This window comes from Mytilus galloprovincialis, chromosome 4 (assembly GCF_965363235.1).
Source record: "Mytilus galloprovincialis chromosome 4, xbMytGall1.hap1.1, whole genome shotgun sequence".
Taxonomy (NCBI): domain Eukaryota; kingdom Metazoa; phylum Mollusca; class Bivalvia; order Mytilida; family Mytilidae; genus Mytilus; species Mytilus galloprovincialis.
In genome coordinates this window covers 22,395,376-22,411,330 of record NC_134841.1, presented here as the reverse complement: position 1 = coordinate 22,411,330, position 15,955 = coordinate 22,395,376, and the positions used below count along the sequence as shown (strand labels likewise).

Genomic DNA, 15,955 nt, shown 5'->3' with positions numbered 1-15,955 from the left:
GATTCTGAAAATAACAAATTTCATCTGTTTTCGTTTTTATTTTGCACCCACTTGCACTGTCATGTTGTAATTATCTGATTGTTTTTTTTTTTTGGTTTTTTTTGGTTTTTTTTTTTTTTTGGTTCTTTTTTTGTTTATGTTTGTCAATTTACATACGTAAACATTCACTGAAAATACCGTCAGTGTAAAATCAGATATCTGAATACTTTGAAATACTAAAATTCTATTCCGAATACACCTTTACAATTATTATGTTATAAATGAAAATATATAAGTTTATACTTTGTCTTACCTTAGTAGTTTGTAAAGAGAATTAGGTTTATTAAAAAAGTAATTCCAAGTTCAAAAACATATACTAGTATAAGTATTGGCAAGTATCACGTTGTTTCTTTAATTTATTATCCAATCCGAATTACGTAAAGCAGAAAAAATATATTTCTGGTAAATATGTGATAATATCCTTTAATATCTCTTTTGTTAGGAAAGTCACTGCTTAAAAAACTAATGATTTTTTAATGGATTCCAGCACTCAATTCTTATCCCAGGATATTCAGCTATGGAAACTTTTAAACTTTGCCAACGATGACGTCAGTTCAATATATGTATTCCATTGTATAAGAATAATACCATCCGTTATAAATTGATTTCACGGGTGACTGATGATTAAAGACAATTAATAGATAAACTAGTAAGATTGTGTAAAAAAAGACATGGACTTCTGCGAAATTTACTTGTATATTCCACCGCGACTGTCTCCCGTATCACTCCTTTTAATCCGACTTTTATAATGGAACGTTTGTTGTTGAGAAAATTAAACTCGACAAATAAATGAAGCTTAAGTATTTTAAATCTGAAAAGATATATTATAGTAAATAAAAGTAGTCCCACAATAGTATACGGTCGAATAATTTTGTTCTGTTGGATTTATATGGAATTGAGAGTATTTACCCAATGTTTTGGACACGCCATTTAAAATTGATCACAACTTGTACAAATACCTACATTGGAAGTATAACTAAACAGTCACAAACAAAAATCGTTAAGCTACTATTTAATTTGAAAAAGCAGAACTAATTAAATCGTTATTGAAGTTAAAACTGTCCTATTTAAATATACGAAGGCCCTTGAATTCCATAACTCTTATCGACGAAATTTTATTTTGACGACGTTCTTTAAGTCGCCATCAAAAAAGATCTCTGGGCAGCTTAAACATTCAGCAACACCTTACAATATAAACAATGTATCGTAATATTCATCTCTAATAAACTTGATTTGCTAAATGTCAAATAAATATTGTAATTTTATTTTATTTTTATTTACCTTTATACTTCCCGGGGAAGAAAACGAAGCATCAGTAATACGCTACATATATCCATGTTGTCAATCCTAAATGGGGACCATCCTATCATATATACTGTAGGTATTTTGTAGCATCACCTTATTCTCCATTATGTACTTTATAGTCGTTATTTTCCTATTTTATTTTTATTTGGTGGTGGGGAAAGGGGGGATAATTCCAAAACCCAACCAGATCGTCATAAATGAGCATAGTGATTCGAATTATAATTGACTATTTGTTTGTATTGTAGTCTTTTTATTATTATTAAAAAAAACACATATATGTCATCCATATAATGCTGCCATGACTTCTATTTACATAGTTTTACTTGATTTGTTAAATGTCTAATAAATACTGTATTTTTTTTTCATTTATTGACCTTATACTTCCGCGGGGAAGAAAGCGAAGCATTAAGTAATAGCTATATCAATGCAATGTTGTCATTCCAAAGCAAAATGGGGACCATGCTATCATATGATATATAGGTATACCATTCTTTATTTATGGTCGTTATTTCTCTATTTTATTTATTTTTTTATCTTTTTTTTTTAATTTTTTTTTTTTGGGGGGGGGGGGGGTAATTCTCTGTTCTGTTTACCCAACCAGACCGTTATAAATGAAGAATAGTGAACCGAAGATTCAGTTAACTATTTGTTTGTATTGTAGTCTTTTTTTTCAAAAAAAAAAAGAGATAGGTCATCCACATAATGCTACCATGGCTCTATGAAAAAAGCAACTAAATTCTTAATAGACAAGGTGTCTGCAGTCATTCGCGAAGTATGTACTCTTAATTCATGAAACAAATATTCCAATTTCACAAGTATTGCACAAAGCTGAATTTAACTCATTATAAACGCATGGACGCACTGAAGTTGATATATCCGTACCATAAAGAGGAACAGTAACGCCATTGCTAACATCCATAATTTATACACTGCTTTGTAGTACATTAAAGCTTCATCTGTTTACTGAAACGATGAATTGGTGTTTTGTTCGAACATTCTTAATAATTGTCTCGTTGGTCTCGTGCTCGGCTACATTCGAACCACCACTTGGTCAAACCTAATAAAAGTCCAGTGGATGAAATTGATAAGAGGAACACTGCTATCAAAACCTCTAAACTATCAATTATATAATACTAGTACTATTATACGGATAAGTACATTCAGGATAGTACAATTCTTTGAGACAACGTTAATAGTTTTTGTCGAGCCTGCAACTTTTGTTGCAGAAAGCTCGACATAGGGATAGTGATCCGGCGGCGGCGGCGGTGTTAGCTAACTTCTTAAAAGCTTTATATTTTAGAAGGTGGAAGACTTGGATGCTTCATACTTTGTATATAGATGCCTCATGTTACGAAGTTTCCGTCAGTCAAATGTCCATTGTCCTTGACCTCATTTTCATGGTTCAGTGACCACTTGAAAAAAAAGTTCAGATTTTTTGTAATGTTGAATTCTCTCTTATTATAAGTAATAGGATAACTATATTTGATATGTGCGTACCTTGCAAGGTCCTCATGTCTGTCAGACAGTTTTCACTTGACCTCGACCTCATTTCATGGATCAGTGAACAAGGTTAAGTTTTGGTGGTCAAGTCCATATCTCAGATACTATAAGCAATAGGGCTAGTATATTCGGTGTATGGAAGGACTGTAAGGTGTACATGTCCAACTGGCAGGTGTCATCTGACCTTGACCTCATTTTCATGGTTCAGTGGTTATAGTTAAATTTTTGTGTTTTGGTCTGTTTTTCTCATACTATATGCAATAGGTCTACTATATTTGTTGTATGGAATGATTGTCAGGTGTACATGTCTAGCGGGCAGATGTCATGTGACCTTGACCTCATTTTCATGGTTCAGTGGTCAAAGTTAAGTTTTTGAGTTTTGGTCTTTTTTTCTAATACTATATGCCATAGGTCAACTATATTTGGTGTATGGAAATATTTTATGATCTTTATGTCAGTCGTGCAGGTTTTATTTGACCGTGACCTCATTTTCACGGTTCATTGCACAGTGTTAAGTTTTTGTGGTTTGGTCTATTTTTCTTAAACTATAAGTAATAGGTCAACTATATATACGGGTATGTTGTATAGAAGCATTGTTAGCTGTACATGTCTGCCTGGCATGGTTCATCTGACCTGGACCTCATTTTCAAGGTTCATTGGTCTTTGTTTAGTTAACTTGGTTAATGTTAAGTTTATGTGACAGTTGTAATAAAGCTTAGCTTTATACTTAGGACTATCAACATAACATCAATAATTAGTATAGAAGGCGAGACATTTTAGCGTGTGCACTCTTGTTTAATACAAGTAGACAAAAAATACGAAAAATGAAATTACAATGATTGTAAAATACATATGTTCACCGAGTCCCTGTGGTTTTACATAGACATAAGAAGATGTGGTATGAGTGCAAATGAGACTGCTCTCAATCCAAGTCACAATTAAATTTGTAAAAGTAAGCAACGGAGCCTTTGGTCACACCTGACAGCAAGCTATAATAAGCCACAAAAAGACTAGTGTAAAACCATTCAAACAGGAAATTCAACGGTCTAACCTATATAAATAAGACTGTACACGCTGTAATGTCTCGCCTTCTTAACTAATCATTGATATTATGTTGATAGTCATAAATATAACCCATGAACTTAACATAATCCAAGAAAATGAGGTCAAGGTCAAATAAACCAAACAAGAAATACATGTACACCTCACAATCAATCAATACACTAAATATGGTTTACCTATTGCTTGTAGTTTCTAAGAAACACAATTAACCATGAAAACTAAAAATTGACCAATGAACCATGACAATGAGGTCAAGGTCAGCTGAACCATGCCAGGCAGACATTTCTTTATTTAAATAAGGCCGTTAGTTTTCTCGTTTGAATTGTTTTACATTGTCAATTTGGAGCCTTTTATAGCTGACTATGCGGTAGGGGGATTACCTCATTGTAATGTTGAAGGCCGTACGGTGACCTATAGTTGTTAATGTCTGTGTCATTTTGGTCTCTTGTGGACAATTGTCTCATTGGCAATCATACCATATCTTCTTTTTTATATGTACAGTTTAGAGTTCTTCCATACAACAAATATATTTGACCTATTGCATAACAGTTTAAGAAAATCTGACCAAAACACAAAACTGAACACTGAGCAATGAATCCTGAAAATGAGGTCAAGGTCAAATAAAACCTGCGAGACTGACATGTACATCATAAAATATTTCTCTGCACCAATTATAGTTGACCTATTGCATATAGTATTAGACTGATATATACAGCTTACAGTCCTTTTTACAACAAACATAGTTGACCTATTGCTTATAGTTTAAGAAAAACATACCAAAAACACAAATTCTTAACACTGAGCAAAGAACCGTGAAAGTGAGGTCAAGGTAAAAAAAAAATCTGCAAAACTCACATGTACATCATAAAATATTTTCGTACACCAAATAAAGTTGACCTATTGCATTTAGTATTAGAAAAAAAAAATACAAAAACTCAAAACTTAACCATAAACACTGAATAATGAAAACTTTCTGACGGACATGAGGACCTTGTAAGGTAAGGAGATACCAAATATAGCTATCCTATTACTCATAATAAGAGAGAATTTAACATAATAAAAAAATCTTAACTTTTTTTCAAGAGTCCACTGTACCATGAAAATGAGGTCAAGGACCATGGACATGTGACAGACGGAAACTTCGTAACATGAGGCATCATACAAAGTATGAAGCAACCAGGTCTTCAACCTTTTAAAATATAAAGCTTTTAAGAAGTGCATATAGCCAACGCCGCCGCCGGATCACTTTCCCTATGTCGAGCTTTCAGCGACAAAACTCGTAGGATCGACAAAAAAACGAAAACGAGGCCTGATGAACATTTTTACTATAGACATTTTTACTATTATTATTAATATATGGAGTTTTTGCCAGTAAACACATTACAAAAAAAAACCCGAAAAACACTTTTACACGAAAGAGCACTGGCTCAATTTTTTATGACTAGTTTTATTTAGTTCTTTCCAAAAACATTTACTCTAAATAACAAACAAAAAATCAACAATTTTTTCAAATGATTTATGGAATACAATATACAACTACGACACATTGAGAGTTCGTAAAACGTCGCCAAAATTAAAAACTTGAAATCAAGCAGACCAGGGGGAAATTATGTACAAACTAAGAAAAAAATTCAATTAATCCGATCTAAACAGTTTCCAACATACACGAAATGTCATTTTAGATTATCGGGATGAAAAATGAAGGTTAAATCATAAGAACTAGAATATCAAATACGTATTTTATTACTCGCTTTAATTTGAATTTTTTTCTTCTTCAAATTCTAGTATTATTTGTAATGATTCATTAGCGTAAGCAGCAGTATCTATATCTATAAAAATGTGAACATATTTGATCCTTCATTCTGAAGTGTACTGATATTTACTTTAATTAGACGCGAGAAAATTATTTCTTTGTAGGATGTTATTGGACAGTGGGTATGGATACTCTCAGATTAATACTTTTAAATATAAATGTGTTAGGGTTTTTTTTTTGTGTGCTTCGTGCGGGTCTGGTGAATCAGGTCATTTCAAAAAAATCAAAAAAAATCACTTTAAATTTATTCTGTGCTAACACATCGGGTACCAGGTGACGTAGGGTGGGTAACGACAGAACCCTCACACACATATCTAACTATTCACATTCTTTTATTTTATTTCCAAAGTAGCGGGGATCGGGACCCCTTATATAATGCAGCTGTTGTCGTTTGTTGCTGTGTGACATCTATGTTTTTCAGGTGTTGTTTTGACATAATTCAGGCCGTTTTCTTATTTCAATTTTTTCATATTTGAGTTTTGTTGGCCGCCTGATATAGATAACTATATACGAGTTTGCTCATTGTTGATGGTCGTTCTGTGACCTATAGTTACTAACTTCTGGGTAATTTGGTTGTTTCATCCACATTTCTTTTTTTTTAAGAATTGATATACTAGTATATTGAAATAAACTGGATTGGAACAGAAACCCAACAATAAAAGACATTTCCCAATATAAATTCAGTCGGTTTTCAACAATCACAACTTAATTAACTTCGATTTCAACCGAAACTGAGAATAATATATGTATGAAATGGTCATTATAGTTGCATATATATGCCAATGGAAAACATGCTATACCAGTGAGGGGTTAGGGCATTCTGTTTGAGTTGATAAAATGTCTGCTAAGGCCAGTTTCTAAAATCTTAATATCAGATTCCTTGTTTATAAAGTGGTAAATATAGTAATCGAATGCACTATTTGAACCAAAACAAAGAAAAAAATGAAAGAGTGTAAGGATGAATTGATAATAGCGTCAGAAAATTAAAAGAAATTAAAATAAAATAGCATGGTAACATCTAGGAATCATCATAACATACTTCAATATAAAACCTAGACAGATTCTTTTTAAATGTACTCCCCCACACATCCCTTCTTTTCTAATCTAAACATTACGAGTTTCAACCTAATCAATTTTTTTCTCAATTAAATCAATTCAAAATATGAATATTTTATTAGTTTCAGTTACATTTCAAATAACAATCAATGCTAATAATTATAGAATTACAATTTTTGAAATATGACACAAAACAGGTTGATTCTAACTATAAAATCACAGTCTGAATAAAAAAAAAAAGAACTTTTCAGAAACAGCACTTCCCCGGGGAGCAGGACCAACAAAATTTAAAAACAAAACAAGAATCATAACAAACATGCATGTCCATGAAGTAAAATAACATGTCACCTTACCTGGTAATGATAAAATTCCAATACATCTAAAAGCTGTAATATTATAAGCTGCATTTTTCTAATTGCACATACATACTCTAGAAAGAAATATCTTGTAATCGATTGGTGTATTATCAGGTGAACTTTCTTTTGTATATACCTATAGGAATCAATACCTGTCCGATCAATCATAGGGTATTGTTTCAATATAGATTGTCAAGTGTCAACATCAAACTAATGTGTTTTAAAAGCACAAAACCTCCAATTCCAAAGCACACACTGTTCAACTCGTCATAGATTTTTTTTCTCTCGGTTTGGCTTATTTTGTCAATGTATCACGGTCATGTATGTATATATAGCATATGAAATATGATTTTGAGATATCCTTTTAAAAATATTATATCAACTGTACAACAAAAGATTTGAAGATCTGAAAATATATGACCAGCAATTTCATCGTGGGCTGATTAGACGTCGGGTGGCAATCAGAGATTTATAATTGGGGAAACTAAAAAATACGCAGCATAAGAGAAAAAAAAAAGGTAGAAATACAAAACATTTTTGTTTCTAGTGGATTGGAGAAAGGGTGATAAATATATATATGGGATAATATACCCAAGATATTTCGATGTTTCTGTGCTAAATTTATTGTTCGACCATTTGCAAACTGTAAGAAATACACACAAATTTCTCCCCGTTAACATCAGAGTACTTGTATAATAGATAGTCTTGATTATTTTTTTTTTATGACGACACGTGCGATTACTTTAATACCAGAATAAAGTCTGTGCTAGTTCGTTATGACGGTGTTGTATGTGTTGTATTGACCGATGCGGCTTTTTTCACGACAAAAAAAAAAACTCAAATGTCAATCATGACACGAACACTTGGATACATATATATATACTTTCCAGAAATCACTTATTACTCACACGAAAAACACCATATATATATCCAAAAATTCATACGTGGACATACTGTTCACACGAACTGCTTATAACAGTGTCACATACGGTTCGATCAAGTACCCTTAAATGTATATTTGTTTACAAATAGATTATGTTTGTAAAACTAACCGCAACTTATTACTCCACACATTCACTTCGCTATATTCAATCACTTAATATAGAAAAAGTTTAAAACTTCAAGTGGAAAATAAAACTCAACAAATTATTTAAATTGTGAAATAATCTTGATGTTGCTATATATTGTCGCCAAGATGGCACTAGATATGTCAATTCTTTCATTCTAACATGCGCGTAGCTACGTTTACGTCAAAACGCCCGGACGTACACTTGAATTTTGAAAATAAAACAAATAATCGACATAGAATAAGAAAATCTGGTCAAAAGCACATCAGCCTTGTGCTTCTTTTTTTAATGGATTGTAATTTTGAATAAAAATTGGGACTAAATTTACTCAAATAGATCATTTAATATATTTGTTCGAATCTTTTGTAAAAGTCTGAATCCACTTTGAATTCTACCTTCTTTTCTTATATTTAAAGCAATTCACTATCTGCTCAGATTCGATATGCTGTTTGTATTTTTGTCGAGCCTGTGTTTTATTCCCAAAAAGCGAGACAAAGTGGTGTCAATATTTAGGTTTCCGAATGTGGATAAATTCTTTTAAATGACTCTCCGACCGTGAAATTTTACGAAAGTTGTACAGAAACTGTTTATGATCAAAAGAGTATTCAGAGCAATATAATAATGCAATTATATCTTTAATTTTCCCGCATTTTAAGGATAAAATGTATTTCTTTCTGCAATTAATCTGAGACTACTATAACACATGTGTTATAGTTGTCTCAGAATTAATAAGTGGTCGCAGTTTGGGCTTACATTTTGCTATTTCTTCTACTTGTCGAACCTTCATCGAAATTTATGAAAATGTCGAAGAAGCTTTTTCTATGACTAACGTCTAAAGCTAAAATTTTAAAAGCATTTGTTTTCGTTCATTTTTCGGTTCTTTTCTGATAGACAGATAGCTGGACTCTTCTTTACGCAATTACATGCTCAATTTATAAACCTTCATAGATTGTCGTGAAAAATTCAAGATCAAGAAAAAAATATCAAAAGAAAATTTTAATTTTTTTTTAAATCCCTGTAAAGGAATGATACATTGATTCACTTTTTGTGGAAGAAATCCTAGGTGTTCCAGAATTTTTTTATATTGTACCTCTTAGAAATATTTTTTTTTCGTGTTCATTAAAAGGTGCTTTTGTTGATTATATGCTCACTCACGGCACCATTTAAACTTATTTAAAAGTAATATTGGTTTGGACGTTTTCTCTAAAACCAATGACCATAAGGCTAGCTTCCAGTTTAACACGATGAATAAGTTAACATATTACAAAATCTAACCAAAAAAAAAAAAAAAAAAAAAACCATTTAGATTCAAAAGTATATTGTTATCAATGATTTTTTACTGACAGGAATCATTATGGTATCTCATTCTCGATAGCTTTCGGGGGCTTCGTCCCTTTCGAACCCACTACCAACAGGTGCTTTGACATTGAGCGGTTGGCACCCCTCATATCCCTCGCCAAGGTTCGGGCGTACACGTAAAAATGACCCAGCTACGCCACTGTCTAAGGAATATAATTGTCTTTTAAACATGCGTTTAAAATCACCAAAAGTCGAAATAAAATTAGATAAATAGTCAACTAGATTGTCCAATACAATATGACCGTCCAAGAAGCATTAATACACCATATGTATATATATGGAATGGTTGCCAATGAGACGACTATCCACCAAAGGTCAGAGAGGTGTAAAAAGTTACATAGGTCACCGAAAAGCCATGAACACTCAGCAAAACACAAACATTAATTTCGTCTGTGAAATAAATGACGACGTAACAAAATGTTTTAAAACTTATTCAAATGACAAACGAACCGCTGTCATTCAATGAATAGTCTAATCGGTATATGGCCGATTCATTCATTTTTCAATTACATGTGACGTCTATTACGTCACTGTAATCATAGACGTCCGTCAGACACGGACATTTTGAACGAGTTAGAAGATATACACACGGAGGTTACAAAGTAAGATCTCCGTTCAAAAAGGAAAATTACAAAGGGAACGAAATAATCCTCTGTCATATTGTTTTAATGTGTCCTTGTGCAACAGAAAAGAATATTATACGGATAAGTACATTAAGTCTTGTACAAATCCATTACCATTATAGGTCTAAGTACGGCCTTCAACACGGTTCCTTGGCTCACAACGAACAGCAAACTATAAAGGGCCCCAGAATGACCAGGTACAACCATTCAAACAGGAAAACAAATGGTCAATTCTATATAAAACAAGAGTGCACACACTGAAATGTCTCGCCTTCTTTACTAATCATTGATATTATGTTGATACTCCTAAATATAAAGCTTTATTACAACTGTCACATAAACTTAACATTAACCAAGAAAACTAAACATTGATCAATGAACCATGAAAATGAGGTCAAGGTCAGATGAACCATATGCCAGGCAGACATGTACAGCTAACAATGCTTCCATACAACAAATATAGTTGACCTATTGCTTATAGTTTAAGAAAATAGACCAAAACACAAAAACTTAACACTAAGCAATGAACCGTAAAAACCAGGTCAAGGCCAAATAAAACCTGCACGACTGACATATAGATCATAAAATATTTCCATACACCAAATAAAGTTAACCTATGACATATAGTATTAGATAAAAAGACCAAAACTCAAAAACTGAACTTTGACCACTGAACCATGAAAATGAGGTCAAGGTCAGATGACTTCTGCCCGTTAGACATGTATACCTTACAATCATGCCATACAACAAATATAGTATATCTATTGCATAAAGTATGAGAAAAACAGACCAAAACACAAAAACTTAACTACAACCACTGAACCATGAAAATGAGGTCAAGGTCAGATGACACCTGCCAGTTGGACATGTACACCTTACAGTCCTTCTATACACCGAATATACTAGACCTATTGCTTATAGTATCTGAGATATGGACTTGACCACCAAAACTTGTTCACTGATCCATGAAATGAGGTCGAGGTCAAGTGAAAACTGTCTGACAGGCATGAGGACCTTGCAAGGTACACACATACTAAATATAGTTATCCTATTACTTATAGTAAGAGAGAATTTAACATTACAAAAAATCTGAACTTTTTTTTCAATAGGTCACTGAACCATGAAAATGAGGTCAAGGACAATGGACATGTGACTGACGGAAACTTCGTAACATGAGGCATCTAAATACAAAATATGAAGCACCCAGGTCTTCCACCCTCTAAAATATTTAGCTTTTAAGAAGTGAGCTAACACCGCCGCCGTAGCCGCCGATCCCTATGTCGAGCTTTCTGCAACAAAAGTTGCAGGCTCGACAAAAAACTAGAAACTAGAAACACTTATGAACCAACCACATTAATAAACGACAACCACTGAAAAATAGTGATACATGTACCTACCAACAAATATGTGTTACAAAGTTTTATGTTACGCTTTGGTTGAATTTCTATTACAGACTTCGGAATATATTCCTTTAAAATTCTACGACTTTAAGATGATACCATGTATTTTTTCACATTTAAAATTATTTGCCCTTTTTGCTTTTTTTTACAGATACTTTGTCAATTCTTCGCTTACATGGATTCCTGGTAAGTAAAACGTCAGTGGACACAGGATGTTTTTAATTGGATTGCAAGATAATAGACAAAAATATAAACTCCTATCGATGGACAACTCGTATTGTATAGATTTATTTATAGACCTCGATCCTATTTGTTTATTCTTTTGGTTGTTTACAGATTTGCTTTCAATTTCTACAAGAAAAACAAGGGTAACTAAACATCGTCCTACTCAGTGTTCCAGGTAGGTCGTTGTAGTACAAGGAGGGTAATAAGAAATTCGTAGATCCAATTTTACTCTTCACTTTTATTGTTTACAGTTTCTCTCTATTGTTTTTTCTTTTCTTTAAACAAAAACTCAATTTGACCAACTAAATGGGGCAAACTTCTTAAAGAAGTGACTATCGCTCGTTATTACACATGCGTAATGCCGACTACCAAAAAACTAAGTCCATATATCAGCAAAACACAGATTTTTTTAATGGATTTTTGTTTCTTCAGATATTATTTCTTAATCTAGAGCTTTTTTCAAGTTTTATAACATTCCATGAAGGTTTGACAATTTAATTGACCCAATTTACTCATTATAAGTGAGAAATTCAGATGACAAACGAAAAGACACAAGTAAACGAGGCATATAGCATATCCTCTGGACTATATATAATTCAAACGAATATTTCAATATGTTGCTGCATGATAAGAATTCCTCAGTTTAACAATATGCGACAAAGTTACAGGTGAGATATATTGTCATCGAAGGGCAATAAATCACAGAAAGAGCTAATAGACAGTTCCATGGCAAAACATTTATATTTTTTAGCTGATCATTTTTTTCTTAAATTTTAAATTTTTTAACTGATATTTTTGTTAAAGTCTGTTTATTCTTCAACCCTCACACATCTGATGAATATAGTATTATAGGTAATCATTAAAACGTTGCAGTTCAATATCAAAAGATATAAAATGTGATCTATATTTCTGTTTAGATTCAACATTGCATTTTGCCATTTGCCAACAATGAAACATGTTAATATATATAACAATATTGTTCAAAAACGTGGAGTGCATGTTGCTTGCATGATTATCTATCTATACTATTAAACGAGAAGACCTCATTTTGTGTGTCGCTTCTCTTCCTTCCACAATAAATCAATCATCATGCCTCTGTGTCCTATAAGTAACATGCATAGTCGCATTTGTCATCCATTCTTATGATTATTCAGATTGAGTTATTTTGGGAGAAAAACGACAAAAAGGAGTCCGGATATGATTCCGTCATCAGACTGACTTTTAGTATAGATAAGACTTCCGGTTTGAAACATTCACAAACACAACCAATCGTATGATAGATAACAAAAAAATGAAAAATAAATAAGCCAATCAAATCGTTCTCCATATCATGGTGTTTAGATCGCAAGAACCACAACTATTATACCCCCTTATAGAGGACAATTATTTTTTCGCGTTTATGTACATGTAAACTACGATTATACTACTTTAATATATAGAGACTCTCTGTATTCTGTCTACTGTTTTCTTTCAATTGTTTACTATTTAAGGGGTCATACCAGTTGCAAGTATATTAAAATAAGTAAAACATTTTTAAAAAAACAATCGTATGATAGATAACAAAATTTGAAAAATAAATAAGCCATTCAGAGCGTTCTCCATATCATGGTGTTCAGGGCCGTAACTACATGGAGGCAAATGAGGCAAATGCCTCATGTTTGAAATTTCAAAAAACAAATTTGAAATAAAATCTTGTCTTCATATCAAATTGTTTTCACGACGAGTGTCTTGTAATAAGCAAGTTCTCTCTTCTCTAATGTCGCCCTTGCATGTTTTTCGTAATCCATGTTTCTAATTAACTTTTAGTTTTCAGTGTTGATGGTCTTTTGTTTTAAGTTATGTGTCTTATCTGTACCCGGATTTGTCTTTTGTTCATTTATTGTCTTACTTTTTGACTATAGTCTAAGTGTTGATTTTCGTTTGTAAATCTAGTAATTTGTTGTAAACTTGAGTTTTCTTATATTGAAGGACCTTTTGTCTAATGAAAAAAAAATACATTAAATTGTGAGAATATTTGAATTAAGATCTACGATCACGGGTGAACGGTAGTGTGGTTTGGCAATGTTGCATGTCCACCGATGTCCAGACATTGTGCGAGAAATATTTTAAGAAGAAAAGATGCTACTAGACACAGAAAAAATGGTCGTTTCATCATGGAGAATTAAACTTAATATTAAAGAACTGGCTCTTTTTTTTTTTGTAGATAAAACTAGATAGCTGGCATGGGTTAACTTAAAGCGAGACTACCAATCTCCCGGTATCAAATCATTTGAAAAATCAACAATGTATTGCCATATGACCTGTTACATTGAAGGGTTAAACTTGCATTAAGTCGTGTTCAGACCCTGTAATAGAAAATAAAGGAATACGGAGTACACGTGCACGGGATTTAATCGCACACAAAGTCAATACATAGAAAAAATACAAATAATCAATGGTCAGGGTTTTTATTCTTGTTCTTCATCTTGATAGTCACTGGAGGTTCTTCAACAATAAAAGAATCATTAATACCATAAAACAAGGTCAAGATGGTCCCTAGTGTCGACTGCTTAAGCGGTACTTAAAGTATAATACTGCACTGTCACTATATTTAAACTCAGACATACAAAAAAAATCACCAAAGTCTAAACACAATACAAGATAAGAACAGACAAATCCGGTATTAATGATTATGAGAATTACGATTATTGCTTTATCCTACATATCGGTCTTTTGATGTTGTCCCTTAAACCTAAAAGTCTTAAATTACAATGAATCTATATATTTTGCTTTGAGACCAGAATATTGTCGAAAAAATAGTTAAAAATTAATTGCGTTTCAGAGTAAGAAAGAGTCGAGGAAACGCTCAGAATGCACGATTTTGCGTCATTTTTTTCAGAGCTTCTGGGGGCCTTGAGCGGCCCCCAGACCCCTCGCCGAAAAATTTTCGCCTCGCTTCGCTCGGCGAATATATTTTGCCTCACTTTTAAAAGAGGCTAGTTACGGCCCTGGTGTTTAAATAGCAAAAATAACAACTATTATACCTCCTTAGAGAGGACAACTATTGTTCGCGTTTATCTACATGTTAACTACGATTATACTACTTTAATATATAGAGACTCTCTGTATTCTGTCAGGGACTTTCTATGTTATGTTACTATAGAAAGTCCCTGATTCTGTCTACTGTTTTCTTTAAAAATGTTTACTATTTAAGGGGTCATACCACTTGCATATATATTAAAATATTAAAGTAAAACATGCTCAACTTTATCTAAAACTACCTCGACTTAAAACTTTAACCTGAAGCGGGACAGACGGGCGACCGAACGAACGCACGGATGCACAGACTAGATGGGGCATAACAATTTATTGTTGAAAGTGAAAATAGTGATTTGGCAAAAATGAAATTAAGGTAGAGATTAGAGGGAGGCAGTCCCTTTTTTCGGGGCGTCGGGATCGGATGTTTTGAAGCTCGGGATTTGGGGATTGATCCTTACGGGATCTGGGAATATATTTTTCGATTTCGGGATTTCGGGATATGAATTTCTTTAAATTCTGCATCTCGGGATTTCGGGATCATGACCCCTCCGACCACCCCTCAAATAAGCCTTATTCGGTCTTAGTCATTTATACAAGATTCATATCCTACCATTGGCATGTTAGTAAGGCTCTCAAAAGAAAAAAAGCAGATGGATTGACCTTGAAGCATATTTTATTAGACTTATAATGGTCTATATATAAGCAGTTACATTTATTTGATGTTTGAAACGGTGCAAATTTTTAATTTGATTCGACTTTTACCAAAAGAAGCATTGTAGCAAAAGAGAAGAATAATTGTGGTCTGAGGCCAGAAACACGAAAATAATTGAATTTAACAGAAAGGAAACAAATATCGGACTTTGTAAAAAGGGAGAGGGATTTTGATACCTTTTATGAAATTCTCCATACATAATATCTTTTACAAAAAATCATCCTACAACAGTTCACAAGCTGTATGTGCCCGCGATTTCGCGGGTGTGTTCTAGTTGATGTTTAATGACACGTTTGGCATTATTGGCTCTATGGTGGCGGTCTGGTGGTTGAAGTGGAGTTTAAAGTGCAAACTGCAGTTCTTATTTTCTATATAGATAAAACTATGTAACCGTCAGCAATAACTAACAAACACAGATTT

At 32.8% G+C, this 15,955-nt stretch overlaps 1 protein-coding gene across 16 annotated transcripts in view; it reads right to left on the bottom strand.

Moving 5' to 3' along the window:
* The window catches only part of LOC143071638 (sodium channel protein 1 brain-like), a 102,637-nt gene that overhangs the window by 77,397 nt on the left and 9,285 nt on the right, over nucleotides 1-15,955 (bottom strand). For 5 of the 16 annotated variants that reach the window (XM_076246095.1, XM_076246094.1, XM_076246092.1 and 2 more), the window contains exon 1: nucleotides 293-939. The exons of 2 other annotated variants lie outside the window; for them this stretch is intronic. The gene's annotated coding sequence lies outside the window, so the exon portion shown is untranslated. Of the gene's footprint in view, nucleotides 1-292; nucleotides 945-15,955 lie in introns of those variants that run through there. 9 more of the 16 variants (XM_076246085.1, XM_076246090.1, XM_076246091.1 and 6 more) reach the window with 7 other exon arrangements.